Source organism: Oryctolagus cuniculus, chromosome 13, assembly GCF_051225735.1.
Source record: "Oryctolagus cuniculus isolate XC-2025 breed Fujian yellow rabbit chromosome 13, ASM5122573v1, whole genome shotgun sequence".
NCBI lineage: Eukaryota > Metazoa > Chordata > Mammalia > Lagomorpha > Leporidae > Oryctolagus > Oryctolagus cuniculus.
In genome coordinates this window covers 3,387,123-3,401,405 of record NC_142879.1, presented here as the reverse complement: position 1 = coordinate 3,401,405, position 14,283 = coordinate 3,387,123, and the positions used below count along the sequence as shown (strand labels likewise).

The window sequence follows — 14,283 nt, the reverse complement described above, 5'->3', positions numbered from 1 at the left end:
GATCTGTACACTTAAGTGTATTTCTTGATATGTATGCTGTATTTTAATAAAATATTAAAAAACAGATTTGATCTATGTATACAAAGCCAAACCTACAATTGCAGAGTAGAAACTGTGTTTCATCATTTAGATAGAAATTCAGACATCTTGACAGTTACAGTTTCTGTTCAGTGACTAATTAAATTATTTCTTCCCCTTTTTTTGCAATCACCACATACAATTATGGGTTAAAAAACCATGCCACATAATATCCCCCCCCCCACATTTTTGTTCTCAGATCACACTGTTGAATGTTTGCTTGCATGTTCTTAAGTTACTAAATGACTATAAGCATAATTATTATTTTTCTGTTGCTTTCATTGAATCTATCCCAATAGAAGCCTTTTTAAAAAACAGGAAACACTGTCTTCATCAAGTGGAAGCGGAGTAGGCAGCTGGCAGGGGAAGGGAGGAATGAAGTCAGATAGTGTTATCTGCTTGCCCAGGGTGCTGCAGCAGGCAGTCAGGGTCCTCGCCACAGGGCTGTGCAGCAACTGAGTAGGAAATGGTATTTCAACCCAGACCAGAGCAGGAAGAGTGTCTCAGGAAAGGGTCAAGAGAGTGCAGCTGATAGGATGGCACATCTGATAGTTAAGGGTAATTACCAGGAACATATCACAGGACACAAAGACAATGGAAATCTCAGTAAGAGATAAGTATATGAAGATACATGTAATCATACTTCTTGGCTGGTAGGTGACTATATGCAGTCATGCATAGCTTGACGTATAGGGGGATGCATTCAGAGAAATGCACTGTTAGGTGATTCTGCCATTGTGTGAACATCCGTGATGGTACTTCCATGAAGTAACACAACCCCTGACATCACCAGGCAATGTAATCTGTTGAACATGTCAATGGATGGTGCATGCTGGTAATTATAATTTATAATAGCACAAGTAATGGAATTTCACTAGAAATATGGCAAAGGAAGGTTGGACTTAGTGTAAGAAAAGGTCATATTCTCATCACAGTGGAAATTATATGTGTCTAAAACTGATAAATCAGGAAATAGAATATAGGCATATTGCTTGGCTATATGAGATAATTACTATAAAACTCAGGGAAAAGAGTTAAAGTAGTTTAAAGGGGAGTAGAAGAGGGATGGGGAGGATAGCATCAGGAACAATCTTTTTTTAAAAAATATATTTATTTGAAAGCAGCATTAGAGGGAAAGAGATGAATTATAAATGAATGTAGTGTAAGTATGTCCCAAATATCGCATGGTATGTAAATAACTGTTGTGAACATGAAATTTAAGTTGAAATGAGAACTGTGTATTTCACTTTGCTAAATTTCACAAACCTGCGTAGGTATCATTTCTCCAAAAAGAATGTGGAGCTGAAAACATAACATACAGTAGATGCAAGAGTTTGCTAATGGTGCTGTAACAAATGACCACACACCTCGTGGATTAAAACATCTTACAGTTCAGGAGTTCAGAAGTGTGAAATGGGCTTCAGTCAGAGAAGGTGGAGGTCCTGCCAGGCCAGCATGCCTCATGGAGTTCCAAAGGGAACCTGTTCTCTTCTCCTTTCCAGCTTCCAGAAGTCTCCTGCCTTCTTTGGCTTGCAGTCCTTGGTCTGTCTCCACAGCTATTTCGTCTTTCTCTGTGTCTGATCCTTCTCCCTCCCTCACAACAAACCTGTGCTAATGGTGGTGCCACACAGCTAATCCAAGATCACCTCCTCATACCCACACCCTCGAACTAACTGCATCTGAGTTCCTTTAGACATGTAAGTGAACATTTTCACAGGTGCATGGATTAGGGCATGCACATTTTTGTAGGCTATTGTTCTGCCTACAACAGGAGTGTTCTAAAATCTTAGACTCATGGATGCCAAGTCCATGTTACTGAACTAGCGAGGCTGGCTGCCCGATGTGCACGAGGACTGATCTGTGATTCCAGAGTCGTCTTTGCCCCCAGAAACCTTTTATTGGAGGAATAATGAGTAGTGACAGATTCTTTCAATTTTTGTTTGTTATGGAAGGTCTTTATTTCACCTTCATTCCTAAATGAGAGCTTCGCAGGGTACTATATTCTGGGTTGACAATTTTCTCTTAAGGCTTGGAATATATCTTGCCACTCTCCTAGCCTGTAGGGTTTCTGATGAGAAATCTGCTGTGAGTCTAACTGGAGATCCTCTGAAAGTAATCTGGCATTTTTCTCGTGCATATTTTAGAATCTTTTCTTTGTTACTGTGGTGAGTTTTATTACTACATGTCATCATGAAGGTCTTTTCTGGTCATGTCTATTAGGAGTTCTATGTGCTTCCTGTACTTTTTTTCTCCATATTAGGGAAGTTTTCTGTAATTATTTCACTAAAAAAGGCCTTTTTCTATGCCTTCAGGAACTTCTAAGTGCCATATTTTGGGTAATTTGATAGTATCCCATCAGTCTCTAACACCATTTTCTAATTTCTTCTCCTTCTCCTTCCTCCTCTTCCTCCTCTTCCTCCTCCTCCCCCTCCTCTTCCTCTTCTTTTTTTTTTTATCTTAAAAACGTCTGAAAATTTGTCTTCTGATATTCTTCTGCCTCACTGATTCTGTTAAGGCTTTCCATTGCATTTTTAAATTTGTTCTATTGAATTCTTCATTTCCAATATATCACTTGATTTCTTTAAGATCTCAATTTCATGGGAAAATTTTTCATTCATGTCATGGATGGATTTCTTTATAGTTTGTGGATTTGCTTCTGATTATTTCTAAGTAATCCTATGATATATTTGTTTGAAGAAATGCCAGAAATGAAATTCAATCTCATATCCTCACATTCCTTTGTAGAAGTGTTGTGTTCCTTTGGGGGCATCATGTTGTCTCCCTTATTATTGTTTCTTGAATTGCTGTGTTTATTTTTAGGCATTTGTGGAGATACTTGTTGGTTTTTTTGTCTCCCCTATGATGGCTTTTATCTTTGGACTGTGCCTCCATGGCTTAGTGGAGTGTCTGCTCTTTTAGTGAATACCCAGAGGCATGTGTTGGGTGTGGTTAAGGAGCTCTGTTCATTGTTCCAGGATGAGGGGAGAGTTCAAGGTGACACCCAAATTGGGTGTGATACATTTTTTAAATCAGAGGGGAGGTTGGTTCTACTCTGTTGGCATAGTCTCACGCTCACCCCCTCTCCTCAAACAAGACCAATACCTAGATGCTAGCCTCAGTAGGTACAATATTCACTTGTGCTGCCACAAGAACCACACAGATATCCTTGCAGTCCTCAGTCTGGACACAGATCCCACAGCAATGACCCTCATCAGGGAATCGGGGAGCCTCGAGTGTGTGAACTGCCCACAGTGACTGTCCAAAATCCCAGCCACACACTGCATCCTGACATGCAGCCACAGTGTTTTCACAGTTCCAGCTCACACACTTCCCACAGTCATGAGCACCCAGCCCCCATCAATTCTCCTAGTCAGATTCAAGCATCTCCTTTTGGCCTGTTCCTGGGTGTGCAGACGTGAATTGGCACAGCTATGACATATGTCCAAAATTGTGCCTGCTCCCTCTTGGCTAGTTACAGGATGCTGGTACAGGGTGGTCTGGAAGAGAGAAATGTGCCCACTTTCACCTTTTTTTCCCCTCTAGGTTGGTCAGTACACTGTCCTCCACAGGGCTCCAAGCTCTTTTCCCACCAGGCAGCTGCAGTCTGGTCTCACCTCACTGCTAGCTGGTGCTGAGGCACTCGGCTGCTGGGTCCTGAGTTGAGTGCATCCACACCCTCCATGTAAGTCCACAGTGTCCCTCTAATTTGCATGGAGTTTCCTCCCTAATTATTCCCTGAGACTACACTCTCTCCACTCTTTTGAAACTATCTTTCCCTAGACTAGAGCAGTAAGTGCCCTCTCCATTCCGCCGTCTTGGAACTCCTTCCAGAAGCTCTTGATAAAAGAAAGGCTTTATGGTAACAGCAAAGGAGTCAGGAGGTGAGGCTCAAATCGTTCCCAATCATGAGGATAATGCCATGTTCTGTTATCAACAGAGCAAAATGTTTTAACGTCCTGTTATCTACAGAGCTGACTACATTGCGTTGGCTCTGTGGCTCCAAATCCGCGCTTTCTGTTGTGCGTTCCTCAATCTTGAGGCCTCAGTGGCCATGGGGCGACAACTGCTGCTCTGGCTGCTGCCCGCTGAGTCGGGGCATGAATCTCACTGGGGCCAACAAGGAATGAAATTGCTTAGCATTTATTTGAAGTATTCTTCGGTTCCTGGGTTTGGCCCTGGGACAAAGTGATTTTTTCCCAAAAGGCCTTAGTGGAAGTTGTGGCAGACATCTTGAAACACCAAACATGATCAGTTTGAAGACAATGCCAACAGGTAAAGTGCTTACAAGGAGCATCATCATAATTCTGCCCTGAGCAGAAAAGGTTGCCAAAGCCTGAGGTAGCCACTCAGCAGGTCATGCGCGGGAGCATCTTGTTCTTCCATTTCTCATTCCATCTGATCCGGTGTCTGCTTCCGAGTACAGCCAGTAGAGCAACCGCACAGACTCCTCCTTATGTGGTCAGTAGGTAATCTAATGCTACCTGATTGTCTAAAACTGTGTAGCAAGGAAATTTAGAGATGTCTGTTGTGCAGCTGGGATTTAGCAGTGTATGGTTGTCTGCCCTGGTGGTAGTGACTGATTTTGAATCAGGTCTCAGTTTAGGTAGACTCTGGCACCAGGTATGAGGACACCAAGAATGTCATTGTGTCCTACCAGTACCTCTCTTTGGAAACCACGTTCTTTAGTACCTATGAGATGCACAGTGACTCCTGTGACAGTGTTTTTGCCAATAGATGTGTTACAAGGCAAGATAGAAAGCGCAGCCTCAAGCCAGGAATAGGTTTGAGTTTAGTTGTAGCCTTTCCCAAGTCTGCCACTCACATGACACTTTACAGGAGAAAGGCCTCCACATGGCTTGGTTGTATGCTGTTCTTGCTGACATTCAGGTCCCTAATAAGGACTGTAGCTCAGGATATAGAATACTTCTGGAAGATTCACCTTTGACTTGAGGGGACATCAGAAAAGTCACCTCAGACATTTGTATAATCTTAACTTTAAGAGTGATATTGGATGGGGATAAACCTGGAAAAGCTGTGGTGTTTGGAAGAGGATCAAATTCCACCATAGGAATCAGAAGAGGCACATAGCCTTGGATTGATGGAGGGATCACGTGACACTGCTCTAGGAAGGCTGAACTGATACAGATTTAGAATCATAATAGAAACTCAAAATTAGTCCTATTAGCCATTGACAAAGCTGCTTAAATGTGTAAACTAATAAGCTAGGTTCAGATCCAAGCAAGCACACAGCCCAAGTCCTTTACGAGAGCTTGGGGGTTGCTGGAAAAGTAGTTAAGGGTTTCAGACAGAGCACAGAAGTGAAACAACCAAACAGGCAACCAGTCCCACCAAGGCACAACAGAGAGATCACTTTTCCGTATCTGTCTGAAGGCCCTCTTTTCCCAGTGAGGAGGTATCTGAGGCCGTCGACAGGTTCAGGGGTGTGTGTTAGTCTGCAGGAATCCTGACCAGGTTTCCATGACCATCCGATGTGAGGGCATTTGGGGCCCTGGCTGTGCTCTTCACCTGCACGAAACCCAAAGCCAGTCCTCTGATGATTTACTGGCCTTACTCCTGGGTTCTGGTCAGATAAAGGGACCAGGTTAATGCTTGTGTGATGTATTCACAGTTTGACCCTCTAGGTTTTTTTAAGTTTTTTTTTTTACATTTAAAGAATTTTAAAACATTTTGTCACATTCACTTTATATATGGACATCATTTTTAAAAGATTTTTTATTTATTTGAAAGAGCTACACAGAGGAGAGGCAGAGAGAGGGGTCTTCTGTCTGATGGTTCACTTCCTAGATGGCCACAACGGCCAGAGCTGCGCCAATCCAAAGCCAGGAGCCAGGAGCTTCTTCCAGGTCTCCCACATGGGGCAGGGGCCCAAGGACTTGGGTCATCTTCCATTGCCTTCCCAGGCCATAGCAGAGAGCTGAATTGGAAGTGGAACAGCTGGGACTAGAACTGGCGCCCACATGGGATACCAGCACTTCAGGCCAGGGCGTTAAACAGCTGTGCCACAACGCCGGCCCCTAGATATAATTTTTGATACATACTATTTTTTTTCTTGAAAAATAGGGATATTAATATCCTAAGGTGAGAAATTCATGACAATATTATATCAAGGGGAAAGAGGAGTATATTATCATGTACATGGTATAATTTGATGAAGCAATATTTGTAACTGTTCCAAATCAAAAGAAATACACCCAATATTTATATTAACTTCCCCAGAGAAAAGTGAAATCTGTGTTTTGCTTATTTTTCTTAGCATACTGATCTCTACTTCCTCTGTATTTTTTAAGATTTACTTTTTATTTGCAAGGCAGAGTTAGAAAGAGACAGAGACACAGAGATCTTCCATCCTCAAATGGCCACAATTGGCGGAGCTGGACCAATCTGAAGCCAGGAGCCTCCTCCAGGTTTCTCACATGGGCGCAGGGGCACAAGCACTTGGGTCATCCTCCGCTGCTTTCCCAGGCTCATAAGCAGAGAGCTGGATCAGAGTGGAGCAGCTAGGACTCGAACAGGTGCCCATATGGGATGCTGGCAACACAGGCTGCAGCTTTACCTGCTATGGCCACAGCACTGGTGCCAGTGATCTCTGCTGCTATACATTTTGTTACAGATGTCAGGACTTCATTTTTTAATGACTGAATAATAGTCCATCGTGTAAATATACTACATTTTCTGTATACAGTCAGTTGATGGACAGCTACCTTGATTCCATATCTTTGCTTTTGTGAATTGAGCTATAAGTGCAGGAGTGCTGGTATCTCTTTCATATGCTGATTTCACTTCTATTGGATACATTCCCAGGAGTTGGATAGCTGGGTCATATGGTAGATCCATTTTTAATTTTCTGAGCAATCTCCATATTATTTTCCATAGTGGCTGTAGCAGTTTGCATTACCACTGACAGTGTATTAGGTACTCTTTTCTCCACAACCTCACCAGCACTTGTTTTTTTATTTTTCAAAAATAACCAATCTAACTAAAGTGAGCTGATATGTCAGTGTGTCTTTATTTGCATTTCCATGATGTAGTGAGCCTGAGTATTTTTTATTTAATTTAATTTATTATGCATCTAGTCTGTATCCTTTAACTTAGAAATTTAGTCTATTTACATTCAAAGTTATTATTGATGAGTGATAACTTGGTCCTACCATTTTCCCATAAATACTACTGTTTCTTGTTTTAAATCTTTGTTCTTTTACTAAGCAGTTTTCTGGTTTCACATTCTTTCATGATATTGCCTTTCTCTGTAAGGATTACTGGGTGGTGACAAATTCTTTCTATTTTTGCTTGTCTTGGAAGGTTTTTATTTCAACTTCATCTATGAATGAGAGCTTCTGGGATAGTAGTTCTGTTGAGAAATTAGCCCTCAATTCAGCGAATCTTTCTTTACAAGAGACTGCACTTTTCTGTTGGAAATTTTAAGATACACTCTTTACATTTTACTTTTGAAAACTTGACTGTAATTCATCATGGTGAGGATCTTTTCTGATCATGCCTATTGGGTTCTGTGTGCTTCCTGTATTTGCAAGTCCATGTCTTTCTCCAAATTGGGGAAATAATCTGCAGTATTGCATTGAATAGGTTTTTTAGATCATTCCTTTTTTCCCCTTCCTTCAGGAATTCTCAAGACTCATATAGAGGTCATTGGATGGTATTTCAGATCCCAAACACTGGTGTTTTTTTTTTTTTGGACAGGCATAGTGGACAGTGAGAGAGAGAGAAACAGAGAGAAAGGTCTTCCTTTTGCCGCTGGTTCATCCTCCAATGGCCACTGCGGCCTGTGCACCGCGCTGATCCGATGGCAGGAGCCAGGTGCTTCTCCTGGTCTCCCATGGGGTGCAGGGCCCAAGTTCTTGGGGCATCCTCCACTGCACTCCTGGGCCACAGCAGAGAGCTGGACTGGAAGAGGGGCAACCGGGACAGAACCCGGTGTGCTGGCGCCGCAATGTGGAGGATTAGCCTACTGAGCTGCGGCGCCGGCCTCCAAACACTGTTTTTGTTTTATTATTTCTTTTGCTCCTGTGCCTCTGCCTCCTGTCTTCTATATTGGGTAGTTGTTTCTTCTGCCATATTTAGCCTGTTATATTAACACATACAGTGTTCCTTTTTGGGAGTCATAGTGCCTTGCTTGTCTCTTGCATTTCTGTTAATTTGTGCACATATGGGGGATCTCTTACTTCTGTCACTTTTCGAGAATAACTTTTGTTGATTGAAGATTCTTTCCCTGGGAAAGTGATTCAGGACATTGGTTTGAGAGTGCTTTATTTCCAGTTTGATTTTGTAGTATGGTCTCTCTATGCCCTTATTTGCTATAGTTGATGGTAGCCCTGGTAGGATCTGGGCTACTCCTGTGGCTCCATGTGGTCACTGAGATTGCTGTTACACAGGTCTCCAGAGGTTTCTTGAGGGAGAGACTGGCAGGATGAGCTTCTCAGGTATTGGGAGCAGGCCTTGCTGGTGCTGTGGCTGTGCTGGCACACAGATTCCCAGCCAGTATCCAAGTCAGGCATGGAGTTGTGAGGTCAGTGTTGGCTCGAGGAGCTGGGTGGACCTAGAGACTTCTAGCTGCTTCCCAGATGCAGAGCTCCAACAGTTGCCCTAATGCTGGGAGGAGGAGGTGGGACCTAAAGATGGCTGGGTCTGTGAGAGGACTTTGGCTTTGTAAGACATTCTCCACGGACTGCTTGCTGGGTTGGGTTGGGGCAGCTACCTCAGGCCTAAGCAACAAGTGAGCAGCATCACCTAAACTCCGAGTTTCCGTAGGATGGGCTGGAGTCCAGAGCCTTGAGCCCACCACGGGCTTGGAGAGAATGCCGAAACTCTGGGCCAGACAGCCTCCAAGCAGTCGCTCACGTTGCACACAGTCCAGTTCTGAGTTCCTGTGAACAAGCTGTTGCCAGGTAGAGCGCTTAAGGCTCACCCCAGAGCTCCAGGGTCATGTTCTGGGTGGGGCCGTGACTGGTAGGTGGTTAAGAGTCCAGAGTGTTATCTGAAGTGAGTATGGCATAGTACCTCTGGCTGTCACTGGAGGGGAGGGGGAATGTTAGAGCAGAACTGGTGTGTTCGATCTCCCAGCACCTTCACTGTGCCACAGAAAACAGCTGCCTCACTGCTCAGACTGATCACACACTGCCCGCACACTTGACCCACACTGACATGCATACCACCCAGGGAACTGACACGCTCTGTCATGTGCTGACTTTACCGTGAGACCCAGCCCCTGTGTACAGGGAACTCGGTCTCCATGGCAAACTAGGCAATGTATAGGGATCCAGCTGCAAGGTATAATTTTTGAAGTGGTCAGGGAGGGGAGGCGGTGTGGAAATCTGATGGAACAGGCCCCCTTATCCATAGTCTTGGGGGTTATCTATCCAAGCTGCCCTTCCCACACTGGCACCACCGGGCAGTGGCTTGGGGCTGCCACTGCCCTGTTGAACTGCAACTTGTGGAGCTCAGTCTCACCTGCTAGAATGCAGGCATGTCTCTGGGGTCCCTGGGAAGAAGAAAGGAAAGGGCGTCTGTCTCCTAGCTTGGTGTTGACTGCAACAGCGCCTCCCCGCTCAAGATGGCGCCTCCCAACTGCAGTCCATGCTTTGAGGGGTGTGGAAGGGAACTGTGCACTTTTCCAGGGTCTGTGGCGGTTGGACTCTTCTCTGAGGAAGATTGCTGTTCCCCTCTCGCTGCTGCTAGGCCCGTTAGGGATGTCCCACCATTCTCCTACCTCGTCAGTGACAAGTCCTCTTCCCCGGGCAACCACCTCCAGACTCACCTGCCTCGGGCTCTCTTGGTGAAGGAGGAGGTGTACTTCTCTACGTGCCATCTTGATTCCTTCAGGCCCCGTGGGTTTTATAGAAGAACATGTTATTAAAAGAGCCTTATTGGAGCCATTCCAACTGCAATGCAGCTGGGCTTCAGGATACTGGCTTCACCAACAATTAAGGGGCATCAGGCAAAGAGGGACACTGGTAGGAAACACTGACCTGTCAGACACTCTTAATAATAAAATACTCAGGGCCATGCCTAAAAACTGTATAGTTCTGACAGTGTCTAATTTGCTAACACATATTTGTTCCCACAACGAGTACTGATTTCTTTTTTTCTTTTATCTTTGATAGGCAGAGTAGACAGTGAGAGAGAGACAGAGAGAAAGGTCTTCCTTTTGCCGTTGACTCACCCTCCAATGGCAGGTGCAACGCGCTGATCCGAAGGCAGGAGCCAGGTGCTTCTCCTGGTCTCCCATGGGGTGCAGGGCCCAAGCACTTGGGCCATCCTCCACTGCACTCCCGGGCCACAGCAGAGAGCTGGCCTGGAAGAGGGGCAACCAGGACAGAATCTGGCGCCCTGACCGGGACTAGGATTAGTTTATTGAGCCACGGCGCTGGCCACGAGTACTAATTTCATCTCGAAGGGAGGGCTTCCTATTCACATTTCATAGGTGCTCAACTGGAGCTGATCCTCCTCTTCCCCAAAGCAGGGCAACTGGCAAAGCCTATCACAGCTCAGGTTGGCTTCTTGGTCTATCTTCTCCACAAAGCCAGTACTTCTTGTTGGATTCCCAAAGCCCCTGGAGTTTCCTGAGTAACTTTAACTGCAGATGCAACTCCACTGTCGCTATGGGTGGAGTAAGGCACCCAAGCCTGGGCGTGATCTTTTAGTCCTGCAGGCAAAGCTTTCAGCGTATCTGGTAAACGTGTCCGTGAACACTAGCAGAGACAGGTGCTTTCCTCCAGTCCAAGGCAGTGGTGCAGCCGACTTGCCAGTCTCCCTGTGCCTCTGGTTTGCACTCCCTTAATGATGGGAGGGGGCATCTTGGGATTATTGTTGATGCGTGTAAGACGCTTTCTGAACTTCACGTAAGGACTTCTTCCATCAGGGACTTGGGAGCTGAAACTTATTTTATAAATTTAACCATTGTGTGGTCAAATACTGCTGAGCATCCGTGTTGTGTTCTGTGACATGAAATCCCCATTCCTCAGGTCTTTCCCACTACTGAGGCTTACACGCAGGGACCCTGGTACTGGGGAGAAGGGCCAGCAATCTTTGGGTTTTCCATTCTTGCTGTGTAATCAATAAGGCTGTCCCCTTTCGTGACACAACTGTCAGTCCTCTGGTAACCCAGACAATGCAATACAGCGACCTCTGAAGGAAGTTTTATTGCTACCAAAAAGTCAAGGATTTCTTTGGCTTGTTTGACTTTTTTCCTTCAGTTTGGAAACCTCTCTTTTTGAAATGCCCTTTGTGCATGGGTGACTCAAAAAACGTAGTTGAGTGTGAGTACGTATTGACCATTTTCCTTGTGGCTGAGTGCAGTGTTTGGGTGAGGGCTATGAGCTTGGCCTTTTGGGGCCAAGCACCTGCTGGGAGGGCTGTGGTGCCGAGTCTCATGCAGGGCCCTTCCTGCATACTTGGCCTTTCCAAGTCCTTGGTCCATGAAGCTGCACCCATCAGTAAACACTCCCAGGCCTGGATCCTCTAGAGGCTGCTCAGTGAGGTCCTGCTGGCTGGAATATACTTCTTTACTATCTGTATAAAAAGGAATTGCATCTCCTGAAGTGGTAAGTCAAGTCATGGGACAAAGTGGAGATGGTTTTCAGTTTTACATTGGGATTGTCCAATAATATGGTCTGATAGTTGCCCAACATCTCAAGGTAAGCCAGCACCCCCTTCCACTCCAGGGATGGTAGGACACATGAAGGGTATGGACAGCAGTGGGCCAGCCCAGTGTGAACTTTTCAATGCCCTGTAAAATTTGCAAGTGGCAGTGACCACTGGGAGGCAAACGGGCCCTCCTTGTATGACCACATCCAGCTATTCAGAGAAATAAGCTATTGATTATTGAACATCACCCAGATTTGGGGTTTGCCCTCCCGGGTGAGCATAGGTAGTTTTCCTGACTCAGCAACTGGGATATACTTCTGAGGGGTGCTCTGTGAGGTTGCTATGCATCGCAGGTGAAGGTCTAGACGCCTGTCTAGGCAGTGAGCTGCCTCCCTGCACCCTTGCTCGCAGGGGACCCTTGTACAAGTCTAGCCAGAGTGCTTCAGCTGTTGTACCCACCTGGGACCTGCTCATCCTCACTCCACAGCAATGACACACGCAACATGGGCAACACACAATCCGAGAGGCCACTGGACACTACCAGGTGCCAGGTACTGGAGCACAACGCCAGTCTACACTGCCTCTGACAAGCAGACTGGGGTTCCCCTCACCTGGATCCATGAAGGGACCAACCCAGGAGGCAAGGAGAAAGGGAAAATTGCCCTCTTGAGATTACTCACCCAGTGACAAGACCCCAAGCTCCAGAAGTAGTTCCTTTTCTCAAAAAGCAGGAAGTACCAAGGGTTCAGACTGCTGCAGTAGAGAGGGGCTGCCCCACCTGGGACCCCAGAGTAAAGGTCTGGGGAGCCCCTCCAGGCATGGTGGCGGGAGCAATGCCATGGGAAGGCCTTCTGTCCCCTTGGGGATGCCAAATCAGTTATCAAGTGAGGCAGGTGTGCTGCCTGATGCATAAGGAGACCCGACTGGTGATGCCAGTCTTCTGAGAAAAGAAAGGCTTCATTTTCATGGCATCAAGGAGCAGTGTGGACAAGGTTACTAAAGACTGAGTCAGAATGGTTCCAAAGCAACTGATGAATCCGGTCACTTCCCAGGCTGGACGGCTTCTCCTGATGCTTGAAAGTACACCAAACCAGAGCATCAAATAGAAAAAGCAAAACCAGTTGCTCACCTTTACCGTGTCACTGCACGGGGCCACACGGCAGCTCTGTGAGGCACCTATTACGCCCTGGGTACCACGCCAGATGATTTTACCATTATTTTCTTTGTTCCTCCTAGCAAGCCTTCCAGGTGGGTGTCCCATTCACATTTCACACCAGCAGAGGCAGCTGAGTGTCTGTTTTGATGGCTGAGTGCTGGGTTCAGATACGGTTTGTCTCAGCCCCAACACGCTCTCATGCTCTGGCGTTGTTTCTAGGTCTTTGTGTGTTGCTTCAGAAGTTGTAAAAAGGAGTGTGGACGTGCCAATTAGGGAATTTTAAATTGTTCTTGGTTTCTCCCTGGAGGTGAGTCCAGCCAGTCACATGTCAATTTCCTGCAGCTACTTGCAGACCCGGTCAGCCTGTCCCTCTCTGGGGGTGGGGGTGGGGGTGGGGTCCGGCCACCTCATCTTCCATCTGTGGGCATTCCCTTCTCCCTCCGGGAGCTCCATACCTGCTTTGTGAGAAGGCGGCGCTGAGGTCACACGTCTGAACGCTGACACACGTCTTGGCCTTCTCTGGAGGAGCCAGTCATTTCTGTACCTCCCAGTTTCCTCTTTTGTTGTGAGCACAGGGTAGCTCCAAGGGAGTCTTCTCTTTGTCTCCCACTAGGATTTCTCTGTCTTGAGGCTCAGGGATTGGAAACCCCAAATGCTGATGAGCCAGTGAGGCAGCTGCCCACGGCTGGACCCAACCCAGTGACGTCAACGGAGACGGCCTCCCTCTGCCGCAAATGTTTCTCTGAGCACACCCAACTCCCAGAGGGTTTCATCTTCTCTGGGCTCCCCCCTGCCTGCTTTGTCAAATCACAAGTTCTTACAGAACAAGTCCGGTCCACATTTCCATCAGGACCTCCTCCTGGAGACAGTCTTCTCATGACAAAGTATTGACCGGCAATGAGTTTCATCGTTGTCTTTGAACACTTTACTGGCCAAAGATTTGTGAAGTCATTTGTTTCTGTTGAGTGAGTCAGAGAAAGGAAACTGGTGTGGTGTGGGGTTCTCCAAATATAAGGGTTCTCTAGCAGCAGGTAACTTAACAAACATACAGAGTTTGGAAAGCAAACTTGGCGGTTTCTTTTCAATCCTTGACTTTGAGTCTCTCTTTTTTAAACATATATAAGATTTATTTATTTAAGGGCATAGTTACAGGAAGATGTGAGGGGAGAGAGAGAAATCTATGTGCTGGTTCACTTCCCAAATGGCCACAATGGCTGGAGCTGGCTGAGCCAGGAGCTTCTTCTGGATCTCCCATGTGGGTGCAGGGGCCCAAGCACTTGGGCCATCTGCTGCTTTCCCAGGCCACATTAGCAAGGGGGCTGGATCAACAGTGGAGCAGCTGGGATTTGAACCGGTGCCCAGATGGGATGCCAGTACTGCAGGTGGTGGTTTTACCTGCTATGCCACAGCATCAACCCTGCACTTGAATC

The 14,283-nt window shown here is 46.2% G+C and overlaps 1 long non-coding RNA gene across 7 annotated transcripts in view; it reads left to right on the top strand.

Moving 5' to 3' along the window:
- The window catches only part of LOC149122464 (uncharacterized), a 64,457-nt gene that overhangs the window by 36,643 nt on the left and 13,531 nt on the right, over positions 1 to 14,283 (top strand). The window lies entirely within an intron of this gene.